This window comes from Silurus meridionalis, chromosome 17, assembly GCF_014805685.1.
Source record: "Silurus meridionalis isolate SWU-2019-XX chromosome 17, ASM1480568v1, whole genome shotgun sequence".
Taxonomy (NCBI): Eukaryota; Metazoa; Chordata; class Actinopteri; order Siluriformes; family Siluridae; genus Silurus; species Silurus meridionalis.
Genome location: NC_060900.1, coordinates 9,454,582 through 9,477,158, shown reverse-complemented (window position 1 = coordinate 9,477,158; position 22,577 = coordinate 9,454,582). Strand labels below are relative to the sequence as shown.

At 42.3% G+C, this 22,577-nt stretch overlaps 9 non-coding genes across 9 annotated transcripts; all 9 read right to left on the bottom strand.

The window, feature by feature from the left end:
- Nucleotides 1–1,083: 1,083 nt before the first annotated feature.
- On the bottom strand, nt 1,084–1,154 carry trnaa-ugc. The gene has a single exon. It is a non-coding gene; the product is annotated as a tRNA-Ala (tRNA).
- A 371-nt stretch (nt 1,155–1,525) lies between these two features.
- On the bottom strand, nt 1,526–1,597 carry trnaa-ugc. Its single transcript has one exon. It is a non-coding gene; the product is annotated as a tRNA-Ala (tRNA).
- A 457-nt stretch (nt 1,598–2,054) lies between these two features.
- trnaa-ugc lies at nt 2,055–2,126 on the bottom strand. The gene has a single exon. It is a non-coding gene; the product is annotated as a tRNA-Ala (tRNA).
- A 474-nt stretch (nt 2,127–2,600) lies between these two features.
- On the bottom strand, nt 2,601–2,672 carry trnaa-ugc. Its single transcript has one exon. It is a non-coding gene; the product is annotated as a tRNA-Ala (tRNA).
- A 449-nt stretch (nt 2,673–3,121) lies between these two features.
- trnaa-ugc lies at nt 3,122–3,192 on the bottom strand. Its single transcript has one exon. It is a non-coding gene; the product is annotated as a tRNA-Ala (tRNA).
- Nucleotides 3,193–4,553: 1,361 nt separating this feature from the next.
- On the bottom strand, nt 4,554–4,625 carry trnaa-ugc. Its single transcript has one exon. It is a non-coding gene; the product is annotated as a tRNA-Ala (tRNA).
- Nucleotides 4,626–5,099: 474 nt separating this feature from the next.
- On the bottom strand, nt 5,100–5,171 carry trnaa-ugc. Its single transcript has one exon. It is a non-coding gene; the product is annotated as a tRNA-Ala (tRNA).
- A 446-nt stretch (nt 5,172–5,617) lies between these two features.
- trnaa-ugc lies at nt 5,618–5,689 on the bottom strand. Its single transcript has one exon. It is a non-coding gene; the product is annotated as a tRNA-Ala (tRNA).
- A 14,754-nt stretch (nt 5,690–20,443) lies between these two features.
- Nucleotides 20,444–20,515, bottom strand: trnaa-ugc. Its single transcript has one exon. It is a non-coding gene; the product is annotated as a tRNA-Ala (tRNA).
- Nucleotides 20,516–22,577: the final 2,062 nt, after the last annotated feature.

Below are 22,577 nucleotides of genomic sequence, written 5' to 3'. Positions count from 1 at the left end.
CACACTGATTGGAAGGTTGTTCCATAACTGTGGGGCTTTAGAAGAGAAAGATCTGCCCCCTGCTGTAGTCTTTATTATTTGAGGAACCAACAGATAGCCAGCACCCTTTGATCTAAGTAGGCGTGGAGGATTATACTGGTGCGAGACCGTTAAGTGCTTTATCGTCAGTAGTAGCATTTTATAATCAATGCGAGATTTGATTGGGAGCAGTGTAGATGATTAAAACAGGGTGATGTGCTCATATTTTCTAGATCCAGTGAGGACTCTTGCTGCTGCATTCTGAACTAACTGAAGCTTATTTATGCACTTACTCAAACTCCCAGACAGTAAAACGTTACAGTAGTCTAATCTATATGTTACAAAAGCATGAACTAGTTTTTCTGCATCCTGTAACGACATCATTTTTCTAATTTTAGCAATATTTCTAAGGTGAAAGAAGGCGATCCTGGTGATATTTTTCACGTGAGCCTCAAAGAAAAGACTAGGGTCAATAATAACACCAAGGTCTTTGGAAGCCGTACATGCTGAAACAGAAACACCATCCAGAGATGCTACGTAATTGGAAAGTTTGCTCTCAGCTGCATTTGGTCCTAGTAAAAGTACTTCCATCTCATCTGAGTTGAGCAGAAGAAAGTTATCGAGCATCCACTGTCTAATGTCCTTTACACACTCCTCAACAATGTTAAGCTGATCTCTCTCATCTGGCTTTGCTGAAATATACAGCTGTGTATCATCAGCATAGCAATGGAAGCGAATACCATGTTTATGAATAATTTTACCAAGAGGCAGCATATATAAAGAGAAAAGCAGTGGGCCTAAGACAGATCCTTGAGGAACACCAAACTTTACCTCAGAGAGTGTGGAGAACTCACCATTTACTTCAACAAACTGATATCGATCAGTCAAATAAGACCTGAGCCAAGAGAGAGCTGTTCCTTTATTTCAACAACGTTCTCAAGTCTAGCAAGCAGTATAGTGTGATCAATGGTGCATATTTTTGGAGCTCACATGACTCACAACCATACAACAAGAATATGCAGCATCTAAAACTTATAGACATTTTATGCATTATAAAAAGTAGCTTGGAGATGCTGAGATTGAACCCAGGACCTCATACATGCAAAGCATGCGCTCTACCACTGAGCTACATCCCCAGGTAAGCTACTACAACTGACGGCTGGAGATTGGCATCAAACCAAGCAACTCATTTAAAAAAAAAAAAAAAGTTTTTTAAAGCATGCACCCGGAAAATTTGCTGAGAAAAACGATTTTTCTATGCACTGACATTCAAAATCAATCCATATTTTTGGAGCTCACATGACTCACAACCATACAACAAGAATATGCGCGCATCTAAAACTTATAGACATTTTATGCATTATAAAGAATGTTGGAAGGTCTCACTTGGTTGTTTTATCTCAACTTGATATGTATCTCGGGTAATATGGGCTGTAGTGAGATAGGTTACAACTGGAAGCAGAAACATTTAGGAGGTTGCCTAAATTATGTCTTTAAAGAAACAACCTGGAGATGCTGGGGCTTGAACCCAGGACCTCATACATGCAAAACATGCGCTCTACCACTGAGCTACATCCCCAGCTGCATCCATTGAAGTGTAAGGCATTCAGCCCAGGACCTCACGCTTGCAGATTACAAACCAAAATTAAACATCCCAAAACACAAATCCACTGCGATTTGAGCTTTGCCTGAAGAACACAAAGGCAAATCAAGAAGCTGCTTCAAGTTGAACAGAAATGTAATTGAACTGCACAGGATAAAAGTGAGCATGCGCTCTACCACTGAGCTACATCCCCAGGTAAGCTCCTACAACTGACGGCTGGAGATTGGCATCAAACCAAGCAACTCATTTAAAAAAAAAAAAAAAGTTTTTTAAAGCATGCACCCGGAAAATTTGCTGAGAAAAACGATTTTTCTATGCACTGACATTCAAAATCAATCCATATTTTTAGAGCTCACATGACTCACAACCATACAACAAGAATATGCGCGCATCTAAAACTTATAGACATTTTATGCATTATAAAGAAGTAGTTTGGAGATGCTGGGGATTGAACCCAGGACCTCATACATGCAAAGCATGCGCTCTACCACTGAGCTACATCCCCAGCTGCATCTGTTGAAGTGTAAGGCATTCAGCCCAGGACCTCACACTTGCAGATTACAAACCATATTTAAACATCCCAAAAAACAAAGCCCCTGCGATTTGAGCTTTGCCTGAAGAACACAAAGGCAAATCAAGAAGCTGCTTCAAGTTGAACAGAAATTTAATTTAACTGCACAGGATGAAAGTAAGCAAGAAGAATGACTCACCAAACAGGCATGAATGAGATTGAACCCATGATTTTCAGTTCTGAGACTGACGCCTTGCCACTTGGCCATCATGCCATTTAAGAGAGCTTGAGAGTGTCATTCAACATATCAACTCACTTTAAAATAGAGCATGCTTTTGTTGCAATATGCACTGACATTCAAGTTTCATAATCAATCCATATTTTTGGAGGTCACATGACTGATGACCATACAACAAGAATATCTTCACCTAAAACTTATAGACATTTTATGCATCATAAAGAAGTCGCTTGGAGGCTGGGGATTGAACCCAGGACCTCATACATGCAAAGCATGCGCTCTACCGCTGAGCTACATCCCCAGCTTGACCTGTTGAAGTGTAAGGGATTCAGACCAGGACCATACGCTTGCAAATTAAATCTATTATTAAACATCCCAAAGACACATTCCCTCAATTTGAGCTTTGCCTGAAAAACACAAGGCAAATCAAGAAGCTGCTTCAAGTTGAATAGAAATTTTATTGAACTGGACAAGATGAAAGTGAGCAAAGATACAACAAGCAGGCATGAAAGGGAATTGCACCCACGATCTTCAGTTTACAATACCTACACCTTGCCACTTGGCCATCATGCCATTTAAGCGAGCTTGAGTGTGTCATTCAACATACCAACTCACCAAAACTAAAGTGTTGCGTAATATGCACTGACATTCAAAATCAATCCATATTTTGGAGCTCACATGACTCACAACCATACAACAAGAATATGCACCTAAAACTTATAGACATTTTATGCATTATAAAGAAACAACCTGGAGATGCTGAGATTGAACCCAGGACCTCATACATGCAAAGCATGCGCTCTACCACTGAGCTACATCCCCAGCTGACTGTTGAAGTGTAAGGCATTCAGCCCAGGACCTCACGCTTGCAGATTACAAACCATATTAAACATCCCAAAACACAAATCCTGCGATTTGAGCTTTGCCTGAAGAACACAAAGGCAAATCAAGAAGCTGCTTCAAGTTGAACAGAAATTTTATTGAACTGGACAAGATGAAAGTGAGCAAAGATACAACAAGCAGGCATGAATGGGAATTGAACCCATGATCTTCAGTTTACAATACCTACGCCTTGCCACTTGGCCATCATGCCATTTAAGAGAGCTTGAGTGTGTCATTCAACATACCAACTCACCAAAAACTAAAGTGTTGCATAATATGCACTGACATTCAAAATCAATCCATATTTTTGGAGCTCACATGACTCACAACCATACAACAAGAATATGCGCATCTAAAACTTATAGACATTTTATGCATTATAAAGAAGTAGCTTGGAGATGCAGATTGAACCCAGGACCTCATACATAAAGCATGCGCCTACCACTGAGCTACATCCCCAGGTAAGCTATACAACTGACGTTGGAGATTGGCATCAAACCAAGCAACTCATTTAAAAAAAAAAAAAAGTTTTTAAAGCATGCACCGAAAATTTGTTGAGAAAACGATTTTCTATGCACTGACATTCAAAATCAATCCATAGGAGCTCACATGACTACAACCATACAACAAGAATATGCAGACCTAAAATTTATAGACATTTTATGCATTATAAAGAATGTTGAAGGTCTCACTTGGTGTTTTATCTCAACTTGATATGTATCTCGGTAATATGGGCTGTAGTGAGATAGGTTACAACAAGCAGAAACATAGGAGGTTGCAAATTATGTCTTAAAGAAACAACCTGGAGATGCTGGGAAACCCAGGACCTCATACATGCAAAACATGCGCTCACCACTGAGCTACATCCCCAGCTGCATCCATTGAAGTGTAAGGCATTCAGCCCAGGACACGCTTGCAGATTACAAACCAAAATTAACATCCCAAACACAACCACTGCGATTTGAGCTTTGCCTGAAGAACACAAAGGCAAATCAAGAAGCTGCTTCAAGTTGAACAGAAAACAATTGTGACAGGATAAAAGTGAGCATGCGCCTACCACTGAGCTACATCCCAGGCTCCTACAACTGACGGCTGGAGATTGGCATCAAACCAAGCAACTCATTTAAAAAAAAAAAAAGTTTTTAAAGCATGCACCGGAAAATTTGCTGAGAAAAACGATTTTCTATGCACTGACATTCAAAATCAATCCATATTTTGGAGCTCACATGACTCACAACCATACAACAAGAATATGCGCATCTAAAACTTATAGACATTTTATGCATTATAAAGAAGTAGCTTGGAGATGCTGGGGATTGAACCCAGGACCTCATACATGCAAAGCATGCGCTCTACCACTGAGCTACATCCCCAGCTGCATCTGTTGAAGTGTAAGGCATTCAGCCCAGGACCTCACACTTGCAGATTACAAACCATATTTAAACATCCCAAAACAAATCCCTGCGATTTGAGCTTTGCCTGAAGAACACAAAGGCAAATCAAGAAGCTGCTTCAAGTTGAACAGAAATTTAATTTAACTGCACAGGATGAAAGTAAGCAAAGAAGAATGACTCACCAAACAGGCATGAATGGGGATTGAACCCATGATCTTCAGTTTAGACTGACGCCTTGCCACTTGGCCATCATGCCATTTAAGAGAGCTTGAGAGTGTCATTCAACATATCAACTCACTTTAAAATAGAGCATGCTTTTGTTGCAATATGCACTGACATTCAAGTTTCATAATCAATCCATATTTTTGGAGGTCACATGACTGATGACCATACAACAAGAATATGCGCGCACCTAAAACTTATAGACATTTTATGCATCATAAAGAAGTCGCTTGGAGACGCTGGGGATTGAACCCAGGACCTCATACATGCAAAGCATGCGCTCTACCACTGAGCTACATCCCCAGCTTGACCTGTTGAAGTGTAAGGGATTCAGACCAGGACCACGCTTGCAAATTAAATCTATTATTAAACATCCCAAAGACACATTCCTCCAATTTGAGCTTTGCCTGAAAAACACAAAGGCAAATCAAGAAGCTGCTTCAAGTTGAATAGAAATTTTATTGAACTGGACAAGATGAACGTGAGCAAAGATACAACAAGCAGGCATGAATGGGAATTGAACCCATGATCTTCAGTTTACAATACCTCGCCTTGCCACTTGGCCATCATGCCATTTAAGAGCTTGAGTGTGTCATTCAACATACCAACTCACCAAAACTAAAGTAAATATGCATGCACTGACATTCAAAATCAATCCATATTTTGGAGCTCACATGACTCACAACCATACAACAAGAATATGCGCATCTAAAACTTATAGACAATTTATGCATTATAAAGAAGTAGCTTGGAGATGCTGGGGATTGAACCCAGGACCTCATACATGCAAAGCATGCGCTCTACCACTGAGCTACATCCCCTGGTAAGTGCCTATCACTGACGGCTGGAGATTGGCATCAAACCAAGCAATTCATTTAAAAAAAGGTTTTAAAGCATGCACCGGAAAATTTGCTGAGAAAACGATTTTTCTCCTGGCCATCATGAACAAACAGGAAACCTGTACATGTTGAAAACCAAATAGTTCACCAAACTAAAGCATGCTTTTGATGAGTGATATGCACTGAAATCCAAGCTTTCATAATCAATCCATATTTTTGGAGCTCACATGACTCACGACCAAACAACATGATTATGTTCACAGAAATGTATTGGAACTGCTGAGGACAACGCCGATACTTGGACATCTCCAACAGGGACCCGCACATGGTATGCAAACAATCAGGTCAAAAGCAAAAAGGTGTAACAGTGTAAATGGGAAAACTCAAAATTCAATATGCAACATACCAGAATTTCTTTATTTTAGTACATTTTACTTCATGCTACTAAATCTAATTTTGTTCTTCTTGGCCATCACAAATAAAGAGGAACCAGTTCATGTAAAACAACCAAATAGTTCACCAAACATAGAAGGTGTATGGTGTAAGAAGGCATCTACTGAGACTTGGTAAATACACAATGGCACATTGCTTATGCTGTCTTTTTTTACTTTGATTTAACGATTCTAGCGGTACTTCACAGTGGGTCTCAAATGAACCTTCAATGGAAATGAGATGAACAAAGTCCGAGTGGTACCAAACGTGCTTCCACAGTAGCGAAGCTGTTAATTTAGAAATCTTAAATGGGTATTGGACGAAGGCAATAGAGGTGTTAATGATCTGCACACATTAGGAGTTGGGTGCTGATCATGAACAGGAGTGCTGGGTGCCATCATGATCAAACAGGAAACCTGTACATGTTGAAAAACCAAATAGTTCACCGAACTAAAGCATGCTTTTGATGAGTGATATGCACTGACATCCAAGCTTTCATAATCAATCCATATTTTGGAGCTCACATGACTCACGACCAAAAACATGATTATGTTCACAGAAATGTATTGGAACTGCTGAGGACAACGCTGTCATACTTGGACATCTCGCCTCAACAGGGACCCGCACATGGTATGCAAACAATCAGGTCATCAAAGGTGTGCAACGAGCCATTATGGATGCACAAGCCAGTGCACTTTAGTGCCGGTCCCAAGCCTAAATGGGGAGGTTGTGTTAGGGCATCCAGCGAAAAAAACATGTGCCAAATCAAATATACGGGTCACAATAAGAATTTCATACCGGATCGGTCGAGGCCCGGGTTAACGGTCAACCGCCACAGGTATCGAACAGGGTACCGGTGGAAATTGGGCTACTGTTAAGGAAGAGAGAGGAGGAAGACGTCCAGAGATGGCAGGAAAGGAGCAGTGTAGGAGAATGGAGGTTAGGGTTGGTACTTTAAATGTCTACTATGACGGGAAAGGAGAGAGGTAGCTGATATGATGGAGAGAAAGGTAGATATGCTGTTCAGGAGACCAAGTGGAAAGGGAGTAAGGCCAGGAACATTGGAGGTGGATTTAAACTGTTTTATCATGGTATGGAAAGAGAAATGGTGTAGGGGTGATTCTGAAGGAAGAGTACAGTAAGAGTGTAGTGAGGTGAAGAGAGTTTCTGATAGGGTGATGATCGTGAAGGTGGAAGTTGAAGGGATGATGATAAATGTCATCAGTGCCTATGCTCCACAAGTTGGCTGTGAGATGGAGGAGAAGGAAAGATTCTGGAGTGAATTAGATGAAGTGGTAGATGGTGTACCTAGGAAAGATTGGTGGACTTTAATGGGCATGTAGAAGGGAACATGACGAGGAAGTGATGGGTAGGTATGGTTTTAAGGAGAGGAATGTGGAAGCAAATGGTGGTAGATTTTGCTAAAAGAATGGAAATGGCAGTGGTGAACACTTATTTTAAGAAGAAGGAGGATCATAGGGTGACGATAAGAGTGGAGGAAGGTGCACAGGTGGACTATGCTATGCAGGAGATGCAACCTGAAGGAGATTGAGACTGTAAGGTGTTGGCAGGGGACAGTGTAGCTAGACAGCATCGGATGGTGGTCTGGATGGTTGTGGAGGCGAAGAAGAAGAGGAGGAGAGTGAGGACTGAAAGAAGAATAAGATGGTGGAAACTGAAGGAGGAAGAGTGTAGGAGGTTCAGGAAGAGGTCAGAGAGGCTCAGTGGTGTTAAGGAGGTGTTGGATGATTGGGCAACTACTGCAGGAGTGATGAGGGAGGCAGCTAGAAAGTACTTGGTGAGACATCTGGAAATAGAAAGGAAGACAAGGAGACTGGTGGAATGAGAAGTGCAGGAGAGCATAAGGAGAAAGAGGTTGGCAAACAGAAGTGGGATAGACAGAGTGATGAAAAGTTGGCAGGAGTACAAGGAGATGGCAGCAGGTTAAGAGGGATGTCGCCAAGGAAAAGGCATATGAGGAGCAGGGAGAGGTTGGACACTAAGGAAGGAAAAGGATTTATACAGATTGGCCAGGCAGAGGGACCGAGTTGGAAAGGATGTACTGAAGTTAGAGCAGTAAGGATGGATAGGAAATGTGGACTAGTGAGGAGAGTGTTGAGAAGGTGGAGGGAGTATTTTGAGCAGCTGATGAATGAAGAAAATCAGAGAGAGAGAATTGGATGATGAGATGGTGAAGCAGGATGTAGATAGGATTAGTAAGGAGGAAGTGACAGCGATTAAGAGGATGAAGAGTGGAAAGTGTTGGTAAGATGACAGTAGAAGCGTGAGATGTTTAGGAGATGGCAGGAGTTTTGACCAGATTGTTTAACAGGATTTTGGAAGGTGAGAAGATGCCTGAGGAATGGAGAAGAAGTGGCTTGTACCGATCTTTAAGAATAAAGGAGATGTGCAGACCTGAAGTAACTACAGGGGAATTAAGTTGATCAGTCACACCATGAAGTTATGGAAAGAGTAGTGGAAGCCAGGCTGAGAGAAGAGGTGACCATCTGTGAGCAACAGTATGGTTTCATGCCAAGGAGGAGCGCCACAGATGCCTTATTTGCTTTGAGAATGTTGATGGAGAAGTATAGAGAAGGACAGAAGGAATTGCATTGTGTGGATTTAGACAGTGAACCCAGGTTTTCGCCTACAGGGTGCCAAGAGGAGTTGCATTGTATGAGGAAGTCAGGTGTGTGAGAAGTCTGTGAGGTGGTGCAGGACATGTATGAGAACAGTGACAACAGTGAAGTGCAGTAGGTACGACAGACTGGTTTAGGTGAAGGTTGGACTGCATCAAGGATCGGCTGAGCCCTTTCCTGTTTGCAGTGGTGATGGACAGGTTGACGGACGAGGTCAGACAGGAGCCTCCTGGACTATGATGCGGATGATATTGTGATTTGTTGTGGGAGTAGGGAGCAGGTTGAGAAGAGCCTGGAGAGGTGGAGATATGCGCTGGAGAGAAAATGAAACTCAGTAGGAGTAAGACAGAATACATGTGTGTGAATGAGAGCCGAGTTAAGGCAGTGAGTGGTGCAGTTGCAGACTGAGAACTGACATGCCATGCTAGAAGGTGGAGGATTTTCAACAGATGTACCTGGTAACTACTACAGGTGCAAGTAATGGAGAAAACAATCAGCGATGCCATGTTTCAGGTGACTGTCAAGTAAAGAAATGAGAGAGTGCAGGGGGGCATAGTGACGTGTGCCAGGTGGAGAAAAGGGCAGGAGTGATTTGTGATAGTAGGTATCTGCAAGAATGAAAGGGTGCAAAGTTGATATAGGCTGCAGGGCTGTGGTGAAAAGCCATTTCCAGTGAATAAGACCTCTATCAATTAGGAGGTGGATTCTATCGACAGTAGCATTGAGTAAAAGACAGGAGGTGGAAGACCTTATTCGCTGAGGCAGAGCTAAAGATGATGAGGTTTACCTGTTCCCTTGCAGAAGCAGCCGATAGTAGAAAACACGGCAAAAATCAGGTGCATGGGCGCAAGATTAGAAATGAGTTTATTCCAGAGCGGCACAGGTCTCATGCCTAAACGATGTTTCATCAAGTGAAGAATCCCACATTCCGGTGACAAACTAAAAGTTAGTGAGCGCGACTCACAGGGGTCGAGATTGAGATGGTTTTTGACATGTCTGCAATCAACATAGGAGCCTGGCCACAGGATGATATCGTTCTTTATCGAGAGCTTCCAGAAGCGACGGTGAAGTGAGTACGTGGTACCCCATGTAGGCATAGTGCCAAAAACCACCCAGGATTAATTTAGCTTTTAGAGGAATCTCAAGAGGTGTTAATTGAAGTGCCGTAACATAGGATCTTTTTAGGAGGTTTCCGACCAAGATCCGGGAAATATGTAGAGTGCTGAGGAAGACATGCAAAGGTAGTTGGTTTTTCCTGTGAAAAACATCCCGGGAGAGTCGCACCGCTAGATTTCTTGCCTAGAGGTGTGCACAAAGCAGTGCCGGTATAGGTAGTTGATTTCTGGTGGCATGATGCATTTTACATACGTAATTTCTGTCTTTTAAGTTCATTGACTGCCCAGTAATGGGCGAGGCTTTGGGGCCTCCTTACGCTAACCTAGAAATGAATTGGCGAACTCGAAGAAACCAGCAAATTACATGGTCGCCTGGCAGGCAACAGTGTAGGACTATTTTGATATCCAAGTCAATGCACCTGCAAAGTCAGTAATTGTGGCCCGAATATGCAACATACCAGAATTTCTTTATTTCCCCTAGTACATTTTAGTGTGTACGGATCATATGGGTGCTTGTATACTTTAGGTGGATTAAGTTACCCGCATCCGTTGTCTAAAGTAAAACTGGCCATCACAAATAAATCAGAGATCGCTAAGGAAGCCAGTTCATTTTGGTTGAAACAACCAAATAGTTCACCAAACATAGAAGGGTGTATTTTGCTGAGCTGTATTTCCTTTTAGAAGTTGTGCGCACTTTGCACAAAACTACTGAGACTTTCTTAGATGTAAACCTTAGGCCGGACCCAATACCCTGGGTGCAAAACAGGTGGTATCGGGCGGATACCTGTAAAGGATTTGCTGTCTTTCCATACATCTTGGACTTTGATTTGGTTACACGCCAACGGTTCTTTTCCAATGCCTTTGCAGCCCCTACCCTTACCTAGTGGGTCTCAAATGAACCACACTTGTCAGGGAATGAGATGAACAAGGATTGATGACTATCATCGATAGGGCCAAGGAAAATTTTAAATCAGTTAGGCAGTGTTACCAAAGTAGCACGTGTTATTATTGGACCGTTAAATCCACTAACTATGAAATCTGGTATCAAATGATGGTGCTTTTACCATTTTCTAGTTTCTGTTAATTCCCTCTAGAAATGTCAAATGCCAGGCCTATTCAGATGACCATAAAATAATTCACGCAATAGAGGTGTGGTGCAAAATGCCGATCTCCGCCTATACTTTTAATCCAAGGTTCTACAGAATAGGCATGTACTGTGGCAACATTTGGTACGAATCAAAGATCCAACCGCCTTAGCAAAGGCGATTCCTCTAAGAACTAACGTTGTTTGTCCTTAAACCTTGGGCAAGGGAGGTAAGTTTCCATCAAACAAGCAGCATGTTCGGTGAGTAACCAGGCAGATCTCTCACCCTTGGTTGTTTTATCTCTTGGCATGCTTCGCTAAGCTCTGTCGAAAGCCAAGGGTCCAGTTCTTGGGCATACAAGCGTTCAGCTCCATTTGAAATCGGCACCTAAAACCGGAAAAACTTGTCGAACCATCTGGAAGGATATAAACGTTGAGATTATGTACCTCCAAAAATTCGTTAATGAGGTAGCGCCACTCCGAATGTTCTGGAGGTGCATCCTTTCAAAAGAAACTTTAAGTATGGCTTTTAAACTCCGGAGTCTTCAAATCCGCGCTGGAAGAAACTTATCTGGGTTCTGTAAGCAACACGCCGTCCATAGGGGTTCTTGTGCCGGATCAAGTCCTTACTATGGTGCATTACCTATGGTCCGTAATCGCCTGGTCTCCGTTTATTCGCCTTAATAAAGCAGAAACGAAATTTGACACATTTCACAAGATTAGCTGATTTGTAGCTCAATCCCCTGGGCCTCGAACCACAAGTTTCCGACTCTGAGCATTTTTCTAAAATGGACGGTCCAGGACATTCCACGCTGGAGTCCTCATCATACGATTTCGAAGCAAATTTGCTAAAAACAGATCCTGGCATGTGGCAGTCATACCCCTCTCATTTTTTGACAGAAACAAAACATTGTCAACACGTTCAGCCATTTCTGTTTTGGATGCATACACCAATGAGCGTATCCACGGGCCACATACGTTATGTCTTTAAACATGTTTTTAAGTCCCGAAGGCCCGTGCAAGACTGAAAATTTTAACATTCCCGGTACCAGGTGTGGTTCTAGGGAGGTTGCAGACATCAACGAACAGAATGCCAGTGTAGTTGTAAGCCCCTAAGGCATCGTGCATTTTTAATGCTATGTAGGGAGCTTTACAAGCGAATGCTAAACAGAGGTGTACCGGCTACTTTCAGTAGGAGACATGAGTCTTCCCATCATGTTTCCAAAAAATGACTGTCTAGAAGCAAAATAAGCCGGAAGAGTCTGATTAGGGAGGCTCTGTATCAGACAGAGCAGCATCTAAAGGTCATCAGATCTTGCATGTTTTTGGTTTTCAAAACCGTAAAACCAAACCTATCAAAGGGTGGTTTTGACGGATTCTAGTTTACTCTAACCACTGGAAAATAGAACGGACTCTCAATTTCGTAGTGGCGAAAACTAAAACAGCAGAAACTAACTGCTTGACAAAGTTAGTGAGTGCACGTAAACCGGCAAACCAGCACCCATAGTGATCAAAACTCTTTATCCCACTCTCTGGCTGACCCCAGTTTATATATAGACACAGCTTGTACTGACAGCCTCGACCAGCAAGATTTTTGGCAGTTGACAGGCTTTAAGTAAAGACAATAGTTCATCTTTCCAGCACCAGGGGGATTAGCTAATGACCCTTTACACCATTTAGCACTCGCATCTTGTGTTACTTGTAAATGTCTTTTTAGCTTGGGCTGTGCAACAACTACTTACATCCTATGGCCTCGTCTAATAGGTTTGAGTCGCCCGTAATGGCCAAGAAGTACCGTCTTTAATCGGAATGCGTCCATACACGATCTACTGACGTGGTCAAGTGGACAAAAATATCCCCGCCTATTTGAACCTGATAGCGTGGTCTTGTAAAAAGATGAACGGTGAATATTAACAGCCGGTATAGTGGAAGAGAGAATTATCATTAAGTCGTCCATCCCCAGGTCGGGCAAGCTTGCTTGGGCAACCGTAGGTTTTCCCCATGGTTACGGTTTTAGTAAAAGCGAAAACTTATGAAATTGCATATCTTCAGGCTCCTTGCAACCTTTGACTGGTCTAGGAGTAGCTGGGGCAAACTTTTAAATCCAGAGTTGTCCCACCCATGTCACGTCCTCAACCCCTGCAATCCTGAAGCAGCCTGGCCCTGGCCCAGACATAAAACTTGGAGAATGCGAATCAGTGAGCCGTGTCCTCGATGTAATGATGCAAAATGACGGACCATAAATCGTGCTGTGCTTGTAGCAACTGGCAGGGTGACTGACTGGGGTCCACTACTGCAGCTGATTCTAAAAAGCGACCATGGTCTGGAGCTTTTTGTACATGGCAGGCAGTCTGTATCGCTGAATGGCAAATCGCCAGGTTGTCTCAGTGTTGTGTTGCACCTTGCATGGTCAGGCGTTCACCGGGCTATTCTTGTACTGCAAGAAATCTGAGGGCGTCTGCGTCACTGCATCGGCTTGATTGCTCAGGCTCGGCTGAGTGGCAACGTTTTCCAAAACTGGTAGACCCGTAGCTTTCAGTTTTGACATTAAAATCAGCATATGAAAATTGCGAACATCTTTTCAGACGAGGGGACAGTGCACAAACCCTCTCGTCTTGCAACAGAATAACTAATAATCTAGCTTGCGCCCAATGCTTAGCGCAACTCTAGGCATGACTCCTTAGAGCCTAAACCTGGTACCAGCTCGGCTATTTTGTTTTCAGCTAGGAAGAACAACGGTTGCCGAGGCCTAGTCGTTCCTTCAGTGGCCGTTGTGGGGCAAAAATACAAGCTCGATTTCTAGTGCAGTACCCCAAGATTTCTGAGCTTTTCAATCAGACATTGTACACGTGACAACAGCCCATGGTCATACAAAGCTTGCTGGCTCAGGTCCTAGATTGGTTTCAACTTAGGCAACTATCTTGTACCAGGCAGTTTGTTGAATCTGTACCTTTATGCAGTAAAACTTGAATGAGGAATAATGTCGACTTTCACCGAACCATCCTGCAGTCACGAGACAGTGAGCCTCCGGCAGTGTAAGCATCCAGCGGAATCAGCTTTTCTGGTTCCTTATTTCTGCACTTGGACATCGGGTCAGTACCCTCTAATGAGCTCTGAAGGCTTACTAGCGTGATTGGGATCACGATTTACAAGCAAGGTTTCAAAGACTATTTCTCAGCGCGGCTCATTGGGTCAAAAACCCTGTCCCACGAGATGACAAAAGCCCAGGACGTAGTATTTTCGTGGTCTGCATGAGACGGGCGAAGCCGGTGGATTTTTCTTTCCGGAGACCCCATTGAAGCCTTGAGGTCAGTCTGGAAGCGGTGGTGAATGTTTATGGCACGTTAGCGATACAGGCTGACTTTTTTAAGTGACGAACCCCAGTATAGGCGCAAACGTCCCTTTGTCCGTCCCGTGGATCGCAAGCTTTAGATCGAGACCAAACCCAGCCTCCGTGCCCATTTGCCTGTAGCATCAGCTTAGTAAAGACATATTAGGTAAAATATGGCAGGTATTACCGATCTTGTTTGAAATATCAGTTCCGTTCACCGTGGGGGATGTCCAGCTTCAGCAAATGTTAACGCAAATGATAGTCCGGCTTCGGTTATCACTGATAGAACAAGTGGTGGCCTGATTTTTCAAACATGCTGACTGTCCAGTGAGTGCCCAAAAGTTTTAGTAAACTCTTGTGTTTCTACAGCCGAGGTAAAGACTCGTTCAAGATCCTTAGACATGGGCAACCTCAGAGACAGTCAACCATCTGACATGAGTGTCGCTTTGGACATTTAACGTTCCACTGTTTAGTGCCCGCTTGGTCATTGTGGCAATCAGGCTGTTTCCTACTTCTATATCCTTCCAAACAAGTCGATTGGCTTGGATTTTAAGCATGTGAGGAGTTTGGGCTCATCGCCATTTTCTATGGGAAAAGACAAAGCATCTGGGGGCATGTTGAAACCCTATGTTTCTATCATTTTTAGAATGCAATCTCTTATACTGTAGAGCTGAGGGCTGCTGTTTTCAGGCACCTAGATCAATAATCTTTGCCATTGGGTATCCTCAACCAGAACACTGTGTGGTTCACCGTATGAGCGTGAGGCATCTTTCCAGAGGTGTTAGTCCCAAACGAACCTTCGCTGTACCGACAGACTGCAATTTAGACGCATACGTCCGCGTTGCGTCAGTGACAATCATTCGATGTTACCCGACACATATGAGGGCATTCGTCAAGACAGCAGCCTCATTATTGGCAGCTAAAGCTCGCGGTTGATAACTAAAAACGGTCAACAGATTCGTTCCCAAGCACATTCCTCGAGAGTCCAATTGTCGAGGTAATATCAAGTCGGTTTTTCCGTATGGACAGCATTTGAAAATATGCAGATTTAGGTTAAGGCGCCGCTTAGTGAAGGCTTTCAACTCGTCCAAAATACTTCAAGCCTAGTCTCCCACGGGGACACATCCGGGTTTCGGCCATACGATACTCTGTCTACAGTTGGGAGTTGTTATGTTTTCGGTCTTTTAACCCAAGAGCGAAAAGTTTTCTTTGGTTAAACTTTCGGATTTCCCGCAAAAGATTAGCCACCAACATAGCCGTATTCCCGTTCCTCAAGCTGTTAGCCCTGGCAGTAGCTGATCCAAATGGCAGGCAAAACCTGGGGTCCAGTCAAGCTAAATGTTTCACATGGTCAACTGGCGAGCAAGTTTCGCACCAGAAGGCTAGTCAACTTCGTTAGTTGCAGGACTTCAATTCCGCAGAATTTAGGCGCCTGCCTAGGACAAAGCCCCAAAAGCTTTTCCAAACAGTTCCACTGTCTCTTTTTATCAATGCCCTACCCAAAAAGTAGGGTCTTCCTCCATGCTCGCATGTAGTAGAGTGGAAGACCGCAGCAGTCCACGTGAGAGAAGAGGTCTGCCCCACAGTTCGTTATATGAGCAAAGATATGGTTGGACTTACAACAAGAATTACAGGTAACGGGGAAGAGGGGAGGCACTGTTTGCTTTGAGCTTTATGTCATTTAACGCCTCTTTGAGCTAAGCGGGGAAGGTGTCTGCATGTAAAAAACTGCATTGCAGCCAAAGCATTAGAAATTGTTATATGGTGCTCAGTACATTCCCACAACCGGGTTTACCGTAGCAGCCGGGCCTGGCCTTGATCCTAGATCCAAGCGTTAGAAAAAGCGATCATCCCACATATTTGGCGCAGTGAACTGGCTTGATTTGGTAGGTAGCAGACAAGGAATCGATATCCAACTTAATCACAAGGAAGGGTAATTCAATCTTGTGCCGTTCAGGAGTTGGGTAGGACCCATTCTCGGACAACTAAAACTGAGCCGGCGGCCAGGGTAGTGATCAAGGACCTCCATCGCGTTCTACAGCCCAATCTTTAGCAGGGTCTGTAGAGTTGTGTCTCGTCATTGAAAAAAACCATTGCCACCAGGATAGTCCGGAGCGTGTTCTTTTGGCAGATTGGTCAGCAAGACTGGATACATTTTCTGAACTTTGTAGCAACAGCTGCAAACAAATTTGTTTGGTGGATGCACCTGACAAAACTGATTCTCCAGATAGTGAGGTACTTCTTTACATGTCACAGTTTATCTTAAGCATGTTCCTTCTCCATAAGAAGTATGTGGTCTCATGAGCACAAGCATGCATGACTGCTTTACCACATTCAGACTAAAATCAGTTGACAATGAAAGATCCCCTGAATTTGCATGAAGACATAGTTAAAGGATTATTATCTGACCTCAAACTTGACAGAGGTACAAACTTTGACAACAGATTTAAACCAGAAACATCGTGTAATTATTTCTGTACAGGTTTTTCTGACAAAAAGCAACTGGGTGAAAATTCTCCATCTGATAGAGGACACCTCACTTCTCTGCTCAACATCACATAGACAGTTTTGTTGGCATTGAAAGACAGGGTCAAGACTTCAAACCTCAAAAGCTTTCCCACATCTTTTATACCATAAAAGTCTCAGATGGTACCAACTTTGTTACTGTCCTGCGGCATGCAGTTTTCTGTCCTGTCTTTGCACATCAGAAAAACTGGTTGATGACAACACAGGATCAGGAAACTTTCAGTCTGTATGACCCAGGAAAGACAAACATCTCCACACAACTCATGTATGCTTCTCTTTTAACTCTATTCCACAAATGCAAAGTGCTTCACCACAATAGGAAAGCATAAGGGCTTTGGAGCAAATGAACCTTTAAGTATTCAGATGCCCTCAATTCTAACAAACCCAACTAAACCTCTGGCAGGTTAGCGTTGGTAGCGTGTCACATGTGGAACATTCTCCGAGCGCCAGTGTTTACTGAGCCCTGGAAAGTTTCCGGCTGTTTATTTTCAAGACGCTTGTTCACTTTTCTGAGATTTTGACACTGCTGGAAATGACCATCTTCACCACATTTGTAACAAAAGACATCAGCACGATTGAGGTTTGGGAGTCTCTCACACGCATTGAGTTCCCAGTAGCTTGGCTGGGGTTCTGGTCTACCTGCTGTGCCATACTTAATGCAGTCACAGAGGCGAAAAGAGGCAACCTCAGTCTTGAGACCTTAAAATGTTTTCCTTAAACTCATTGCAGGATCTTGCAGGACTGGCGCAGACTCTGGTAGTACAGATACAACTGAGGCTGTAGCACACTCTGCAACTAATAGCTAAAGAAAACTTTCATTCGGTCTTCAAGGACCATCTCTTTCTTCTTACATCCCAAAGCAACTCAGTAAAGCTGGGAGGAGGCTTGAGTTTGTGTCAGTCTTATGGGGGCTACAGAGATCATGGGGCAGAGAGCCTCAGCAACTTGATCAGTGGGTTCATGTCTTTCACTTCAATTCCACCTTTACGATAGACTGCATGCAATAGCTTGTCTAATCTGAGTAAGTAGGCTGATAATTTCTCACCATCTTGCTGGAATGTGTTACGCAACTCACCATGAGATCAGCTGCACTGTCTGTGGTTCCAAAAGCATAGGGCTTTATGGTAGTCATTGGCAGTGGCCTGATTGACTCTCAAACCTCTGACCATATCTGCTGCTGGCTTTACACTCAGCTACTCTGTCTCTAACAACATCAGAACACTGCCACTGCTCAACATGTGGTCTTCAAGCATGACTTCTCCATGGATTTCATGTTTTCACCTGAAAACATGCAATAGCCCTGGACAGGCGTGGCTTGACATTTTCAACTAGTGAGGAGATGGCCACCAGCTTTGTGTTCAGGTCTGGAGCGGTGGGTGGAGCAGAAGCAGAGTTTAGTAAACCTGACATCAGCTAGTGTCTTCCTTTATTTTAAAAATGACAGTAACTTGGACTGAAAGTCTCTTTCATCAGTTACATGAACATGGGTCTCAGTAACATTCACTATCAAGGTCCAAACTCATCTCCAGCTAGTAACTGTTCAGGTATGTCAGACTTGATCACACAAAAGTTTCGACTAAAACTAACTGCTTTTACTGAAGTGTTCAACACAGTCTTATTTTACAGGACCAAACTTCAGCCTCATCCAGATTATACATAGTCTCATCAGTAACATCAAGAGAAACCTACTAACAAATGCTTTTACCATACCTTTACCTTTACACCATTTGATAGTCTGTTTGACTCCATGTTATATCAGCAGATACACAGACAAAAATAAAATAATAATTCTGAAACATAAATGACTATGGTTTACTCATTTAACACTGACTTTCCCTTTTTTATGCTCACATGAACAAAACAACAGTAAACAAGATCGCAGATGTCACTTAATTTCTCAATTATAGGATTTATCATGTGCATGAAATTAATTGATGAGAGGTTACTAAAATTTTAAATCAGGATGCATACACAAACTAAACTAAACTGGACATGCAATGAGAGTGAGAGGCCTGGTTAGCTTGAGTATAGCTACAACCCATTTGTTTTTTTTTTGAGCATAAACCCCATGCACATGTACTTAAACACCATAATTATTTGGGAAACAAATCAAATCAGAGATCACACAAATCACACAACTTAAATATCAGACCAAATATTAAATGTTAAACATCAAAATGTATTTGTATTTTTTTAGAACTAGATGAGTACCTTTCAACATGTCTTTGTAATTCACATAAAATAAATGAACACAGGTTTTTTTACCTATAAGTTTCATCTTTGTGGTACCACAGTGTAGACTCATGGTTTTGTCTGTGCTCATGGTTCCTTGGTAACAGAAAGATGATAACAGTAAGATGATGTGACCATCTATCCAAACCGATATGGTGAAATACGCAATGAAGAAACGTCATGAAGCTGTGGTCAGAGCAAAGACAGACATTCATTAACCTACAGAATGAGCACACATACAGTAGCAACAGCTACAGCAGCATCTGATGCACACTATACTGAAGAAATGGGGCAAATGAAGCTATTAGCATTTGCACATGGCTATGGCGTGGCTACACTTCAGTAAGATTGTGGCATTTAACAGCTAAAAGTTTTTTACCAAAGTTACACACTGACAAAGAAAACCCAGAAAAAAATCACTGCAACTTTGATAACCAGTAATGTAATCAATCCTACAAAGACAACTCTCTCAGCCATCTTGGTGTGTGTGTTTTTGCCTCATTCAGATTATACTGCTCTGATGGCACTCATTGGATAACAAAACTGACACCTGACCATCCAATACAAATAAAATGACAGAGGTTCAAAGGACCAAACAGCAGATATTTCAAACATCTCACAACTTTAACAAATATGAATTAATATTAAATGTTACTATCAAAAAGGTTTTATAAACAGGGCAAATCTGGCATATTTCAGAATATACAGTATATCTGTTGAACACAAAATAAACAATATATTTTGAGGGTGCTACATTGATATGTATCAGGTAATATGGGCTGTAGTGAGATAGGTTACAACTGGAAGCAGAAACATTTAGGAGGTTGCTAAATTATGTCTTTAAAGAAACAACCTGGAGATGCTGGGCTTGAACCCAGGACCTCATACATGCAAAGCATGCGCCTACCACTGAGCTACATCCCCAGCTGTAGCTGTTGAAGTGTAAGGATTCAGACCAGGACCTCACTTGCAGATTAAACCATAATTAAACATCCCAAAACACAAATCTGCGATTTGAGCTTTGCCTGAGAACAACACAAAGGCAAATCAAGAAGCTGCTTCAAGTTGAACAGAAATTTAATTGAACTGCACAAGATGAAAGTGAGCAAAGAAGAATGAACCAAACAGGCATGAATGGGGATTGAACCCATGATCTTCGGTTTAAAGACGACGCCTTGCCACTTGGCCATCATGCCATTTAAGAGAGCTTGAGTGTCAACATATCAACTCACATTTAAAATAGAGCATGCTTTTGTTGTAATATGCACTGACATTCAAGAATCAATCCATATTTTTGGAGCTCACATGACTGACCATACAACAAGAATAGGCGCACCTAAAACTTATAGACATTTTATGCATTATAAAGAAGTAGCTTGGAGATGCTGGGGATTGAACCCAGGACCTCATACATGCAAAGCATGCGCTCTACCACTGAGCTACATCCCCAGCTGGCCTGTTGAAGTGTAAGATTCAGACCAGGACCTCACGCTTGCAATTAAATCTATTATAAACATCCCAAAACACAATTCTGCGATTTGAGCTTTGCCTGAAGAACACAAAGGCAAATCAAGAAGCTGCTTCAAGTTGAACAGAAATTTATTGAACTGGACAAGATGAAAGTGAGCAAAGATACACAAACAGGCATGAATGGGATTGAACCCATGATCTTCAGTTTACAACGCCTTGCCACTTGGCCATCATGCCATTTAAGAGAGCTTGAGGTGTCATTCAACATACCAACTCACTTAAAACTAAAGTGTTGCGTAATATGCACATTCAAAATCAATCCATATTTTGGAGCTCACATGACTCACAACCATACAACAAGAATATGCGCATCTAAAACTTATAGACATTTTATGCATTATAAAGAAGTAGCTTGGAGATGCTGGGATTGAACCCAGGACCTCATACATGCAAAGCGCGCTCTACCACTGAGCTACATCCCCAGGTGCCTATTGAGCTGTATGGCATCAAACCAAGACCATTTAAAAAATTTTTAAAGCACCCAAAATTTGACGATTTTCTCCTCCATCATGAACAAACAGGAAACCTGTACATGTTGAAAACCAAATAGTTCACCAAACTAAAGCATGCTTTTGATGAGTGATATGCACTGACCAAGCTTTCAATCAATCCATATTTTTGGAGCTCACATGACTGACAAACAACATGATTATGTTCACAGAAATGTATTGAACTGCTGAGGACAACGTTTGGACATCTACCAACAGGGACCCGCACATGGTATGCAAACAATCAGGTCCAAAAAAAAAGGTGTGCACCAGTGTAAATGGGAAAACTTCAATATGCAACATACCAGAATTTCTTTATTTTTAGTACATTTTTACTGCTACTAAATCAATTTTGTTCTTCTTGGCCATCACAAATAAAGAAACCAGTTCATGTAAACAACAAATAGTTCACCAAACATAGAAGGTGTATGGTGTAAGAAGGCATCTACTGAGACTTGGTAAATACACAATGGCACATTGCTTATGCTGTCTTTTTACTTTGATTTAACGATTCTAGCATTCACAGTGGGTCTCAAATGAACCTTCAATGGAAATGAGATGAACAAAGTCCGAGTGGTCAAAGGCTTCCACAGTAGAAGCAAGCTGTTAATTTAGAAATCTTAAATGGGTATTAAAGGCAATAGATGTTAATGATCTGCACACATTAGAGTGCTGGGTGCTGATCATGAACGAGTGCTCCATCATGATCAAACAGGAAACCTGTACATGTTGAAAACCAAATAGTTCACCAACTAAAGCATGCTTTTGATGAGTGATATGCACTGACATCCAAGCTTTCATAATCAATCCATATTTTTGGAGCTCACATGACTCACGAAAAACATGATTATGTTCACAGAAATGTATTGGAACTGCTGAGGACAACGCTGTCATACTTGGACATCTCGCCTCAACAGGGACCCGCACATGGTATGCAAACAATCAGGTCATCAAAGCAAAAGGTGTGCAATTTCCTGGGGCTTTTGCTGCACACCTAATATTTTTTGGCGGACATAAGGGAAAGCTGCTATTGAGCCTTCCAGTGGCTCATACGTCAATGTATGCAATCCTGGCAATCCCATCTAAATATTTTTAGAACATCCATTTGTAATACGAAATTACATGTGCCAAATCAAATTCTTATAGCCCGAAGGCCATCATGTAATACAATATTTCAAATTTCCTTAAGGATGTTTAAAACCCCGGCAGAAAATATCGAAGGGTCGAGCTGTGCCGTTTTCTGCTTTAATTACGCTTTGATGACGGCCTAAATCGAACGGGAAAACCTTAGTTTGCCTTACTTAAGGGTTCTAGTTGGCGGAAGTTTTTTGAAAATGATTTCTTGATTCTTTGACATTCCCACCCCGATGGAAATTATAATGTAGGGGCTACTGAATCCTGGAAGCCTCTCACTACTGGATAGAGGGAGAAGAGTGAGAAGTTGATTGTTCTGATCATTCTCGTCTACCCGCCTGTTCTCCAGCAGAGATGGC